The 15657-nt window shown below is 35.0% G+C and overlaps 1 protein-coding gene across 3 annotated transcripts in view; it reads right to left on the bottom strand.

Moving 5' to 3' along the window:
* The window catches only part of trim3a (tripartite motif containing 3a), a 56478-nt gene extending 49598 nt beyond the window's left edge, over positions 1–6880 (bottom strand). For 2 of the 3 annotated variants that reach the window (XR_015509629.1, XM_087284379.1), the window contains exon 1: positions 6714–6880. The gene's annotated coding sequence lies outside the window, so the exon portion shown is untranslated. Of the gene's footprint in view, positions 1–6662 lie in introns of all 3 variants that reach the window. The other variant, XM_087284380.1, reaches the window with a different exon arrangement.
* Positions 6881–15657: the final 8777 nt, after the last annotated feature.

Raw genomic sequence — 15657 nt, 5'->3', positions numbered from 1 at the left:
TACTATCATCCCTCTTCTCCAACAGATGAAGACACTGTGAAGGAAACAGCTGAGCATTTACCGTGCCAAAGCTGGCAACAGCTGCTATATTGAGCAGACGGGCTGCTGGTAAAACATTCTCAAGACTGCGGTTCCTACTTAGTTGGACCAGAATCATACTTTGTAGCAAAAGAGAATGTAAAACAAGCATATTGTTAGTGGGTTACTGATGTCTCTGTTCTCCATGGTTTCCATGGTATCCATGGTTTAAATTGGAATTTGTAACTCAACAGCTTATAGTTCACGTGAATCAGGAGATGAGACTTATTTCAGTATGTTGATGTACTTCCAACTGAAATGGGAATATTGAGTTGGGGAAGGGCTTTTTTGTGCATTTTTTGTACATCATTCTCTGATAGAAAATAATGGTAAGAGGGGTGTGATGTTCCTGGATAAACATCTCTGTTGATCTTGAAGCAACATTCCAATCAGCATTAAGGGATATGTAAACTTACAGTTTATGTTAAGTTTAGGCTTATGGTTAGGTTTATGCACTTCTACATGATTGTTATCCTACTATTTGTAAAAAGGGAGTTGGGGTACAATGGAGGTGACTGTGTCCAAATGCAGTTTATTTAGAACTTAGTCAGGCAGGCAATGGTCAAAACAGTAGCAAACGGTACCATGAAGGTAATCCAAAAGCTTAGTCATGGTCACAGGGAAACAGCATAAACAGTAATGGTAACGTTACTGGTGAACAAGACTCAGCAATGTGTGTGAGAATGTGAGGGGTATATAAAGTCCAACTAATCAGTTTTCATGAGCTACAGTTTTGGGAAAGTAATCAGTGGTGATCCGAAACTAGTGTGTGAGTGAGTTGCCTGATGGGAAATGTAGTGCAGTTCAGTGGCAGATTTGTAGTTTGCGTGATGGTGAATGTTTTCCAGCAATCTATAAGGGCTAGATCGTTGGCTTTCATGACTATTCACTATTATATTCCCCTCTGATTTTGGGAATAATTAACAGTTATGGTTTAGGGGGAAAGAAAATGTATGGATCACATTTTCGAACAAAAATGACGTCCCAGGATCAACACAGATGTTAATCCAGGATCGCATGTGTTACCAAAACAAACATTATTTTTGCAGTAGATTAACCTCCACGGACTAATTACTCACCTAAAAAATAGCAATGTGCGCTTACAAAATAAACAACGTAAATTTTGATTTCACATAGATTTATACGGCCTGTTTACACCTGGTCACTTCATGCATTTTTTCTTTTAGGATAGCTCTCTGATTTGTGAAAACGGTTCCATTTACATTTGGCCAAATAAATGCATCTCTGCTAAACCTATATGATTCTGACCTTCAAATTTCACGCTATATGCGAATTTAACTATGTAGACTTAAAATGCGGTGTATTTGACCAATCTGGCCAAGTCTGACCAATGAACAACACCAGCCAGGGATGTTTATTTTCAATGCTTTCAGGCTAAAGTTATCATTTTCCCAGATGTCCTACTGCCCTTTAAGTAAGATTTAAAATGTTCCATTTGCCATTTACTCTTATTATATATTTATTATATCAAGTTCTCCAAATCCATTTAACTAATATTAAGATTGCATAATCAAATTCAGAAAGCACCATTCTCACCAAGAATGACAACCAGCATGCTAACTTTTAAGACACTTTTTAAGTGTGGGACATGTTTCGGCGGGACTCAGCTCACTTTACTTTGGCTTGGTTTGCTTTTCAACTGTACTGCTTCAAAGGATTACAAATATATTTATATAGTTGCCGTGCCGTTCCGGGTCACCACATCCACTCCTCACGTACCAACAAGAGGAACAACTGCAGCTCATCTACTAATCACTTAAAATAAATCAATTAAAGTTAATTAAAAATAAATGCTGCCAACTACTATTTTTAATCTAGCAGATTTGGTGTCAATATCAATGACGCAGTTAGTGACGATTCTCTATGGCCAACTGTTGATCTGCAGTGTTTACACATCATGTTTTATTACCGGTTCAGTACGGTACAGCTGTCATGGAACCTCATCTGAGGTAGTACTAAAATACCAGGCACTAAGTACTATACCTAGTAAAAAAAAATCTCAAAACCAGGTCATATTAAGCCTTTACACTCACTGGCCACTTTATTAGGTACAGCTGCTCGTTAACTCAAATTTTTAATCAGTCAATCACATGGCAGCAACGATACATTTAGACATAATCGAGATGATCTGCTGCATTTCAAACTGAGCATCAGAATGGGGAAGAAATGTAATACAAGAGACTTTGAACGTGGCATGGTTGTTGGTGCCAGACGAGCTGGTCTGAGTATTTCAGAAACTGCTGAACTACTGGGATTTTCACACAAAGCCAACTCTAGGGTTTACAGAGGACGGTCAAAAAAAGAGAAAATGTGAGCGGCATGTCATAAAGCTTGAATCATCTCAGACTGGTTTCTTGAACATGACAATGAGTTCACTGTACTCAAATGGCCTCCACAGTCACCAGATCTCAATCCAACAGAGCACCTTTGTGATGTGGTGGAAGAGGAGATTCTCATTATGGATGTGCAGCTGACAAATCTGCAGCAACTGCGATATGTTATCAGACCAAAAAAATTAAGGCAGTTTTGAATAAAACAGGGGTCCAGCCTGGTACTAGTAAGGTGTACCTAATAAAGTGGCTGGTCAGTGTACGTAAAGTGGAAAAGCACCATTAGCATTCACACCACTGGGCAATACCATTCTGTTAATTATGCATTCACAGTGCAATCTGTCACTTTAAGTGTTTGAACTCTTTAAAACAGGATCAATTCAGATTGGCTGTCAATGCCTCTATTGTTAATCAGATGGAAAAAAATATATAGTTTCTCAGTGTTGCTATAGCTATTGTTGTAAGTAAACTTTGCTGTTCTTTTATATTTGGAACTAATTTTATAACCATATCTTCCTTGTTATGACTATAGCCATCCTCCTTGGTGAGATCCGAGCTTATGCAGACTAAAAATCTATAAACGCCTAGACAAGATGAGAAATATATAAGAGCAGTAAATTGTTTTCAGGTACAGTAGTTTACATTAAATGGTCGATGATTTTAGACACAGCATGCATTAACACAGCATAATTACACCGCCTCGCTCATTAACAAACCTGTCATTTTTTAAAAACAACTCCAATTATGTCTTCCATTGCTTTCATACCAAATAAATTATGTAAACTGTTATTTACTCACACTGACAAACTGGAAAAAAACATTAAAGAACTGAGGCATGCAACACTGAAAATGGCTTAAATTTGGTCTGTTTCTCTAGTGAAAAGTATGTCACGCATGAGCAGCATTGCATGAAGGAGGAAATTGGTTGAAAAAGGCCATTAAAGGCAGACTTTTAAGGGAACACAAATGATGCAGAGACATTTGGATGAACAGTCATGCTGCACTGACTTTTTAGTAGCATCTGTGAATAATGTCTATTAAATGCTGAATTTAAAGTTTATTAATATAAACATACAATGATTTTCTCAGTCTTGTTGGTTCTGGAAATATGCTCCCATTCATTTGTCACATAAGGAGATTAAGAATAATTCAAGTAAAAGAATTTTAAGCCATGAACCAAACCAGCAACAAGAAGATTACATTACAAATGTAGCGTACTTAATGGAAAGTACTACATGAAGCATTGCAAATGACACATCGAATTAACGACTGTTGAGAAATTTAAAATAATTTGAACAAAATGTGATTTTAAATAGTTGGTTTTCCAGTGATGGGTTGCAGCTGTAAGGGCATGCGCTGCTGCAAAACATATGCTGGATAAGATGGCGGTTCATTTCACTGTGGCAACCACTGAAAAATAAAGGGACTAAGCCAAAAAGAAAATTACTAAATAAATTGTTGGTTGCATCTACAGAAACGTTATATGCAACATACTTTGAGAAAACTGCATTTATACAAAAATACTCAGCATTTTGAGACAAACTTGATAACATCATTTGTGGTCCTTTATAGGAGTGGGCAGAACTAAAGAGTTGTTTCACTGTGCTTTGCCATAGACATGCACTTCATGCCTTTGCTTAGAGATCATGATAATATTACTATTAAAATAGTGAAATGCATTATTTCTTTGTTGTCAGATGATTATTAAGCCAATACTGATAAATAACCATAATTTTTGACAGATAAATGACAGATAGACATGGGATGATAACCATTTTTAAGGTATACCGTGATTTGAACAAGTCAAGGTTTTAAAACCGCTAAAACTTTTTGTTATGCTGTTCCTACACTATATGTAAGATTTTTTTATTACGTGTTTTTGTTTTGTTTTTTAGGACAACAGTATCTCCAGCAAAAAAAGTTGTTAAAAGATGCCGTTTTAAATTGTAAAGAGACCTGTGTTTTTGAAACTCATAAAGGCAGCATAAGTCAGTGGCTATGTCAGTAGCTATGTTGCAAATAAAGCAGCGTTTTCATCCAATAAGTTACTTCCTGATAAACTGGCGTCAAATATCAACAGTAAAAATTTAATTTGCGGCATTAGGTGAAGCTGCGTGAATCTTTTCTTCATTTAATAAATGACTTGCACCTCAGTAGGCAAATGCCATAACACAATGAACGTGTGGTGACGTTTGTGAGATGTGGAGCACCGAGGCTCTTGACAGTTATGGGGGTAATTAATAATATAATAACACCAATACTGAAATGCTTATGGCATTTTAGATTGACCAAAACAACTTTTTGGATGTTTTACAATGTGCTCAGCCTGCTGGTTTGTTCATTCACACTCTTTTTTTATCATAATATGATCAAACATTTTTTAATGCGCATACTGGAATTTGTTCGGTAAAAGTGTTTCCATCGTAGTTTATGTGCATTTTTCTTATAGATTAAAAAGTTTATCATACTCCGTTATGTGCATTTTTTAATTGTGTGCAGTTGTGTCCAATCTTTTATGAGCATATCGAAAATGTGCATAAAAAATAGGTGGACGGAAACATAGCTAATAATTCATTTAAATCATTATCTCATCACATGTTTAAATGATTTATTTGAATTATTTAGCCTGACATGTTTACAGTTCAAATATATTTTAAATGTTTCTCCATACTGTGTTCAAAAGGAATCCCCCCCCACCCAGACATTTCATTTCATTTCATTTTCTTGTCGGCTTAGTCCCTTTATTAATCCGGGGTCGCCACAGCGGAATGAACCGCCAACTTATCCAGCAAGTTTTTACGCAGCGGATGCCCTTCCAGCCACAACCCATCTCTGGGAACCATACACACACACACTCATACACTACGGACAATTTAGCCTACCCAATTCACCTGTACCGCATGTCTTTGGACTGTGGGGGAAACCGGAGCACCCGGAGGAAACCCACGCGAACGCAGGGAGAACATGCAAACTCCACACAGAAACGCCAACTGAGCCGAGAATCGAACCAGCGACCTTCTTGCTGTGAGGCGAACGTGCTACCCACTGCGTCACCCTCCCCCCAGACATTTAAAGAAAAAAAAACTTATTTTAGAGCAGTAATCACAATACCGTGAAAACCTTGATAATTTAATCCAAGGATATCATAACAACAGAATCTTATACTGGCCCAGGCATAATGACAGATGTTTTTATTAAAAACTAAAAACAGTTTTAATGTTATGGACCACTTATATTTATGTTGTCCATAAAATAAAATATTCTCAATATATAATTTAGATGATCTATCACCATATATTATCACAACACCATAAAACTATACAAACACACACACAAAGTAATATATATTATATAGTTTGTTAATATATACATTGCTCAGCATAATGGAGTACACCACATTGTAAAATGTAATATTTTTATCCATTTCTCAGTGAATATAGGCAAAGTATTTTGGTTCATTTTAACAAAACAGATTTATTAAACAGATTATTAAAAACATATTTTTTAAAATAAAATTTTAGTTTAAATTGAAAGAATTCAACTAAATTCAAGCAAAATATTGCAAAAATAAATTACAACCTACAAAATTTCAACTAAATATTTAAAAAACAAATTTGCTTCACTTGATTTTTCCTTTTTTAAATATGCATTTAATATTTTTCTATAAAATATACATTTGGGTATATTAGTTTTTGGACCGCTATCGTAAGTTATTTTGTTAGATAAGTTCCCGAATTGCTTTCAGTACTGACTAATCTAATGTACTATGCACAATTATAATATTGTTTAGCTTCCTATTGAAATTTGAATTTAAAAGATAGACTTGTGAGGGATGTACTTATATATCATAAACTATATAGAGACAGCTGTTAGCAGGAGTGGCCATAACCTAAAGACACAAAAAGCTATAAAAAGTGCAAAAAATACGTAATGCGATGACATTCATCCTGTATGCAAAGTGAAACAATGGAAGATGAAAACAGTCACAGTTACTGTCAAACACGCTGACCTAAAGCACAGACCCATGACATAAAGGGGAATCGACATCCTGCAGATATTTTAAGACTTCCTCACATCCTCTGATGGTGGACACTGAAACACCATAACAGTCGAGGGTAGTATTTACAGAAAAAACAGGGCTGATTTCAGCAGTCAAGGCACAAAGATGCGTGTTTCCAGTAAAAATGTCAATGAATTATTCAACATATGTATCAGCGCATTCGCCGCAATGACAAAATGTGTCTAATTTGGGAAGAGGCGACGGTAAGAAACAAGTGCACTCACGTGAAATGTGGGCCGGGTTTAGAGAAGAGTCAGCATATTTAACGGGAGAAAGCGTTCTTCATTGTCATCGTCCGATAAATAATCCGGGTTTCACGGTATTTGTTTTTTGTTTTCATAAAAAAACTGCAGTCCTTTTCTCCGAATGGGAGAGTCGGCAAGGAGGGGACAGTGAGCTGAGATTGTGGGCGTATTCCAATTCAAAGACCTTCGCTCATTGGACAAAGGTGGATTAGGAGGAGCTAAAACAGCCAATAAGGGTTTGGATTTTAGAATAAGTAATTATTTAAAATGTTACATGCTGATCTGAATCGGGATGATTCACTGGTAGTGGGGTTCATCCTGATGACTCGAATCTTTTGAGTCTGTAACTCCCTTGCAAATATCTTTTTGTACATAAGCCCCGGCTGAGTCAGTTGGCATTTCTGTGCCAAAAAAAATTGATTGAATGAATGAATTAATGAATAAATGAATGAAGAATTATTTTAAGTCTCTATCTGTCTTTTCTAACAAAAAAGCAACTGGTTACATGGTTACTTTTATCGAAAGGAAGAAATAAATGCAGAAATTGCTAGCATACCTTAAAAAAATGTATACACTCAAAAGAACAGCTGGATATTTAATTATTTATCTATTATTAGTCCTATAACTGATACGTTTTGGAAAGACAATATATTTTTCCTGCTATGAAAAAGATAGAGCAATAGGGTATATGCACTCAGACTTTCAATTTTCAGACATTTAAGTAATTTTCTATTACAAAATCGCCAAGTTTAAGATCTGTTTTCTTTAAAAATAAGTAATCTTTACTGCCTGATAGACATACAATATAAAGTGGGTCTCAGACTGGACAAGAAGCACTGCATTAAATAAATAAAAAAATTCACACCATCTCTTTAAAATATAATTTTTTTTTACCCTAGTATTTTCAATGGAGATTCTGCACTGAATGCGCTAGAATTTACAAGGTCTTTCATCTTGTTTGAAGGTTGAACAACTAAATGAATGTTTAAGTTTGTTTACCTAATTGTATTTTAATAACATGATGTCGTTGCTGTAAATGGAACCCTATAAAATAAAAAAAATAGTCTCATTAACCTTTCACTAAAACTTTATTGCTGGCTGAAGAACACTAGCTGTGCCCATTGGTAGAAAAAAAATGTGATTTGATGGCTGTAAATGAACCCCAACGAATCGTTCACTTAAAAGACTCATTTGATTCACTCTCTTTCTTCGACTTACTCCCTTATCTGGGGTCGCCACAGATGAACCGCCTCAATTGATTTCTTCAAAAGCAATTCTTCCAGGAACGTAAGACCACTGTGAAGCACTGCAATCACAGCAATGCATTTTGAGACACTAACTAAAAAAACTAACTGAATCTTTATTAGGATGTGATAAAATTAATAAAAAGTGGGATTAATTTAGACATATTTAAAACCATAATACATTCCCAAGGGGAGGAGCCATATTAGCATACACCCTAAGAGATAACTGGTCCTCTTGTTTCAATTCAGAATTGTAATTGTATTCAAGTAGAAGGAGTCTATGTCTTCGATGAAATGAGTGAACGGAAGGCGGTGCGGAGTGGTGTCAGGAGTCTGCACAGTCCAGGGGTTGGGCTTTGTTTACAGTGGGTGGGGGAGAAAGGCTTTCATTAGGAAGGTGCTTGTTGCTATGGTGACTGCATCCAGCCTGAGGCAGCCAGATGGCAAAGGCAGACTGTCTCCAGAGCCACGTCAGCAGACATAGACTGAACATTATTACAGATTCACTCATCATCTGCATCATATAGTGTGCTCTGCCAAAAAAATACAAAATAAATAAATAAAAAATCAGCTGGTGAATGTGAGCGAATTAACTATTTTGATTGTGCATGCCTATATTAAATAAATATTAAATGATTTTTACTGTAATATACAAATGCATATATGCAGTCAAGGTCGAAATTATTCATACCCTATATTTTTTTTAATGTTTCAGATCAGACAAATTTAAATATTAGTATTTAAATATAATTTAAAGATAACACAAGTAAGCACATGCAGTTTTTAAACTAGGGATGTTATTAATAAAAAGGATAACAAAATAAAAAACTACATAGCTCCATGTGAAAAAGTGTTTGTCTGCTAAATTAAATAATTTTTTGGGCCACCCTTAGCAGCAACAACTGCAGTCAAGCATTTTTAAAAAAGTTGCAATGAGTCTGTCAGAGCGCTGTGAAGGAATTTTGAACCATTGATCCTTGCAGCATTGCTGTAATTCAGACACACTGGAGGGTTTTTAAACATGAACTGCATTTTTTTAAAGTCATGTCACAGCATCAGGTCAGGTCTTTGACTAGGCCAAAGTGCTTTGGATCATTGTCCTGCTGTAGAACCCAAGTTCGCTTCAGCTTGAGGTCACTAACAGATGGCCGGACATTCTCATTCAGGATATTCTGGTACACAGCAGAATTCATGGTTACATATTTTAATATAGTATCTGGATGCAGACTTGGATTTGCAAGCTGAGACTGCATATCTCAGACTTGCAATGTCAGACACAATGCACTCAATGGAGCTAGTGGCGTAACCCTACGCCACTGTGAGGCGTAGGGTTAGGTGTGCACATTAAAACTGTTGCATGCAGTTCACCTTGCAACTGCACTAAATCCACATCCAGACCCCTCTCCCCTTTTCTGAAATGTGATGTCACCTTTATGCCACATATAATGGGACACGCATCTTCCAAAAATGTCTTTTTTTTTCTTATCAGTCCTCAGGGTATTTTACCATTAGTATTAGGAATCGTCAAGTTGTTTCTGGAATAAGGCAAGCCTTTATGTTCTCTTTGCTTAGTAGTGGTTTTCGTTTTTGAACTCTGCCGATTATTTATCTTATGGTGAAGTCATGAACACTAGGCATGGGCCAGTATAAGATTCTGACCGTATAATAACCTTGGATAAAAAGTATCGTGGTTTCACGGTATTATGGTCACTACTCTAAAATATGTTCTTTTTAAAAGTCTGTGTAAAAGACAACAACTTTTTCCCTTATTGGACATAATATATAATAATTGACTTCTGCTGTCTTCATTAGACACTGTTGTTGTCGATTGTATATTGATTTATAAATTATTTGTTTTACAAATGTTTCCAGAATCATGGGCTATTTATATATATATAATAAATTTAAAAAAAGAAATAAAACCTTACATATACAACGGTATAACATTTTTTTTTTTTTTTTAAATCTTGACTTTTCCAAACTGCGGTAAACCTTGAAACATCCCATGGCTATTGAACACTCACCTTAACAGAGGCAAGTGAGGCCTGCAGTTACTTGGATGTTGTTGTGGGGTCATTTGTGACCTCTTTAATGAGTTGTCACTGCACTCTTGAGGTTATTTTGGTTGGTCGGCCAGTCCTGGGAAGGTTCTCCACTGTTCCATGTTTATGACATTTGTAGACATTTTCCAGACTGGTAGATCTCAATTATTTCCTTTCTCATTTGTGTGTGTGTGTATATATATAAATATAAATATATATATATATATATATATATATATATATATATATATATATAATTTTTTTTTTGTATGTTTCTAGTAAGAGAAGTATTGACATAAAAACATAAATCTTAAGATGATACTATTGAATGACTAAAGTGTTAGCTGACAACTCAAAATCAGCAAAAGAGCAATAATATAGGAAAAGGAAGAATCGTTTTGTAGAAATTAATACAACATAAGAATAAAATAATATAAACTGTAAGTGTTACACAATACAGTACTGACTTTATACTGAAATAAAATCCAGCATTTCTGATATTAAATATTATTAAAATATTAAAAACCATTTTTTATAATATATTCCAAAAATGTAAATACATCTCTTAACAATTCTTGGTAAGCATCTGAAATGAAGTGAGACTTATATATATAGCAGCCTGAATCCCACATTCTGAAAACCTTTTCAAACACTTGCCAATACGCCATGTTTAAAATCAACTAGGCTATAATCATATCATGTAGTGACATTCAATCAGCGTTGACCCTTTTTTCTCAGTTCTTTGACACTGATGATGATCCACTCACTCAAACACCCCCTTCCCCCAAAACAGCACCCCCACTGGGTCTCCGGCTGTCTAGGCCACCTAAAGCAGAGCCTATGATGACGTTATCAATCCTCCCTAATTCACGTCTTTATCAAGGATAAGCCCCCCCTAGTGCCACATCATTTCCCATTAGCCTAGAAGCTCAGCAGACAACTGCATCAAGTAGAACAGGAGATGTTGTTGACAACATAGAGAAATAAATCTTGCCTGAAAATGAAAAAAATAAAATAAAATAAATAAATAAATAACACTTAAAGGTGCAGTGTGTAAGTTTGACACCCAGTGGTTAAACTAGGTACTGCATTCCTAGATCAAAACAATCGCAACCAGGTTGCCAGATTGAGGAACGAGTCTTACTTAAATCGAGTTCTGAATGAAAGTAACAGCACACGATAAAGGGAATATTTTCTATATTACAAGCAGCTTTTGTTCTAACCAACGCTTTAAATTTATATATTAGAAACAGCTTCTATTTCTTGCAGCTGAACAACAGGACACACTGTATCATCTCAGGTACACCTATATGTGCTTTATTCAGTGCTAAATGCTAACAATGTGAGTTTGAATGCCATTTTACATGACATTTATTGCCATACTTAAAAAAGTATGAAAGCAGTTAAGATGAAAATAAACCGTTTGAAACTGTGGAATAATGCAAACTACTGACATACAACACCTTTAAGCATCATTGTGTGTCTTAGAATGGGTTTACATGCTCTGGAATGACTCAAATAAAGGTCTTTTTTCATTTCTGGAGCACTGAAAATCACAAATTACACCCATAGACCGGTCTATTGAGTAAACTGAATTTTAGACTTACAATGACCATTTAGAGAACATTTTTAGAAATGAATTAATTATTGGGTCAACAAAAAATAATAATAAAAACAAAAAAAATTATAATTATTATTGCTACTATAATTTATCCAACAACACATTTCTGACAGAATTTAATGTAATTTCATGCTAAACTTAATTTTAGGTGGTCCGTGACAACCAAGTATGCCAAAGTGTTTTCTTATTGTTTGGTATATAAATTTAACTTGAGGGCATAATTAATCTTACCATAACATTGTGTGGTTACACTTTATTTTATGGTATCCTTGTTGGGGTGTAACTATACATTTAAGGACTGATATTAATTGTCTACTTGTACTAACTATATAATGCATGCCTGTACTGTAACTTAGTGTTATTACTAGCAAGTACACACAGTGGTGGAAAGAGTTCTGAAGAATCATACGTAAGTAAAAGTACCATTACTTGCCTAAAAATGTACTGCAAGTAGAGTAAAAGTATCTGTTGTAAATACTACTCAATGAGTAAAAAGTAGACCTTTCAAAAGTACTCAAGAGTAGTGAGTATTACGCTGTAAAAAGTTGATGCAGTTACATGTAATTTGTGGATGTGTGTAAACGTAACATTCTGTAGTACATTTAGTTACTGCCCAGCAGGCACACTACATCATAAGACGTTAATATTAGCTTAGATTTAGGTTGTGACATCAGGTGACCAAAATGTCCATCCAGCGTCTAAGGACGTTATTTTGATGTCCAATAACGACGTTAAATGACATTGATATTTGATTGATTTTAGGTTGTGTTAGAAAGTTAGCAAAATCCAATGTCGAGCCAACATCTTAAACCAACATTATATTGACGTCAAATACTGACATTTATTCGTCAGGTATGGCAACCAAAATCCAATGATAGATGTCATACTGGTAGCATCTACACAGCTTCAAGCTGTAACATCATTAGATGTTGATTTTAGGTTTGACGTTGGACATTGACTTTGGCCTGACGTCGGGTTCTGATGTCAACCCGATTTTCATTTCCAAACAAAATGCAACGACCCCCACGACGTTGGGGTACAACGTCAATCTGACGCCATGTTGGCGCCTTGTGCCTGCTGGGTGTTTAAGGCCATTATGGTCATATTACAGTATGACATGCATCTAAACAGTCTCTGGGTCAATGTGTGTAAAGATTTTGGACATCTGAGACAGTTTTAACGCTTCCGTACAGTTTGCTGCGATTATAAATTGGCCATGTCCTGAGGTAGCTCATGCTGAAGTGATTTACCTTCTATGTGCGATTTGATTGAGCAGGAATCACACGACTGATTGTTCTAACCCCCATAGACAAGAAAAAATAAAGTAGTGACTGCAGGGTGAAGGAAAGATGTGGAGTAAAAGTAGCGATACAGCACTAAAAATGTACTCAAGGGAAAGTAAAAGTACGAATTTAGAAAACTACTTAGTAAATTACAATTTCTGAGAAAAACTACTTAGTTACAGTAATTTGAGTATTTGTAATTTGTAACTTTACACCACTGAGTACACGGCACATGTGTAACACGAACAATGTAAACAAAAAAAGTGTTAAACATCGTGCACAGTTATGTACAAGAAGATTATGTTGCATTTGATCACTCCACACATGACAATGCATATGCCATCTTTAAACAATCCACATGTCGACACAAAGAGTAAAAATCAATAACTTAATACAGGCTACAATCATGCAAGCAGTAGTGGTCAATTATGGTTTTCTTGGATCAGATCTTAGAATTTTATTTGGGTTTAAAAATTATTTTATGTTTATTAATGTATTAAGATCTGATTCTAACTAATCAAAGTTCAGAATAGAGCAGTTCTACAACTAAAGACTATAGAATACACAAAATGTGTCACTCGTATCTTTTTGAATGGGGAAAAGTGTAACAATCAATTACTATTTGGTGAATAAAGCCTGCCTTCTAGTACAGGAGCCAATCATCGATCGCTATAGATTGACGATACTCCATGGGAGGGGCTCAGACCAGAAGTGAGTTTCTGTATATTTTGTGTGATTTGGATGTTTAGAAATGAAACTAAAGGGAAAGTTGTTGTTGTTTCATTTTATTTGTGATTCCTAATATGAACGTCAATGGTAAGCCTGGCAAGCCGTTTTGGAGAGTTTGATGTTTCCCCATTCAGACGGAATGCCCAAGCATACTGCCCAAGAGGTGTTTTAAAGATGGCCGCCGAGTGAAATGAGTTGCCTTGAAGGGACTTTGCTATAACTAAAATGAGTATATATGGTTATACACAGTAGTCAGCATTTGAAATGAATCAAAAATGTTTTTCACAAATTACATGAATAAGACAAGAATTTGTGTTGTTCAGTAGTTTTAGGGCAATTTTGATAAAAGGTGCTGACTATATGTACTGTGTATAGACCAGAGGTGGCCAAACTAGGGCCCTCAGGCCAAAATTGATCCATGGTAACCTTTGATTTAAATCTCCCAGAAGAGAGAAAGAATGATGGAGATGGTTTAGAGATCGTCATTTCAAATCTAATGCAACCTTTTGTTTGTTTGTTTTATTGTTAAAAGCTAACTGAAATTAAATCTTTCGATTAAATATTGTAAATACATCAGATTTAGTTTAAATGTACGTATACTGTCAACTGGTGAATGGAGGACAATGCAGAGACTTTAGGGAGCAAATCAATGCAAAGGCAGATGCTTGAATAGTGTATTCAGCATTGAACTCCACTGTTCACTGTTATGCTTATAATTTTAAAAGTTATACTGCATTAGTTAATACAATTAATGTCATTTAAAGTAATGTTTTGTTATTTATTTTTAAATATTACAAAATAAATTAGGAAATTATCCAAGGCAACTTTAATGTAATATAGTTTTTTATTTTTCTTCGGCCCACTGCTCATAATAATATTTGGTTTCTGACCAATTATATGAAAAAGTTTGGCCAGCCCTGATATAGACATGCACTGTACAAACCAGGGGTCACCAAACCAGGTAGCCTGTTCTATAAATAGCTCACCATAGCACCACTTACCAGTAAGCTACATCTTATAATTTTTAAGCTATTCTTTTTAAATCACACTTGCATTATTGTAAATTTAAAAATGACATATATATATATATATATATATATATATATATATATATATATATATATATATATATATATATATATATATATATATATATATATATATATATATATATATATATATATATAAACTTTAAAAAACATTTCATATTAGATCAGAGCTAGCCGGTCTCCACAGCAATGGTTGCGGGTGCAGGAACATGGCAGGAAATGGCAGATCATTTCCAGAGTGAATAGGAGAAAGAGTTCTTTTTTTCTTCATATGGGGACAGCAGAGCGAGACAAATAGTTAATTGGTCCAGTAAGAGGCTATCTAGATCTAGAGGCTGTGTACACCAGGCAGCTAAAGAGAATTACAAATTAAATCTTAAGTGACACTGCTCATCCTCTACACTCAGAGTTTCAGCTTCTTCTATCTGGTTGCAGGTTTCTAGTAATAGGAATTTACAGTGAATTAAAGGACAGTTTGTAAAAACAGCAGTCTTTTCTCACGAGACCTGTGAAAACCCCTCAAAAAACTGCAACCGAAGCCTTGTTTAGATCTATACATTTTTTGATTAGGAGAACAAGACATTTTCAGACTGAAAAGCAAAACAAAGACTAACGACTATAAACTCCACTTTCTCCAATGTCAAACTCGGAGCAACTTCTGTGGTTTAAAAGAGTGAATGTTAAAAATGTTGTAGATTTGGTGATAATTTCAGTAAAATCTGAAAGTTGATTTTTGTTACACAATTGATCATCTGAACAAACACGGTACATTGTAGTGCATGATGTGTTCAAAATTGTTAGTGGCTAGTAAAAATATTGCAGAAGTACTTATTTTAAAATGTAAATACTTTAGATTTATAGAAATAAAGTGTTGCATACTGATATTTATCTGTTTCCTACCGTGTTAAATCATTGTTGACAACTATTGTGAGAAATCATTAACATGATCAGTGTC

Source organism: Danio rerio, chromosome 15 (assembly GCF_052040795.2).
Source record: "Danio rerio strain M-AB ecotype USA chromosome 15, GRCz13ab, whole genome shotgun sequence".
Lineage (NCBI taxonomy): Eukaryota > Metazoa > Chordata > Actinopteri > Cypriniformes > Danionidae > Danio > Danio rerio.
The sequence above is the reverse complement of the archived record's forward strand: the minus strand, read 5'-3'. Positions and strand labels throughout refer to the sequence as shown.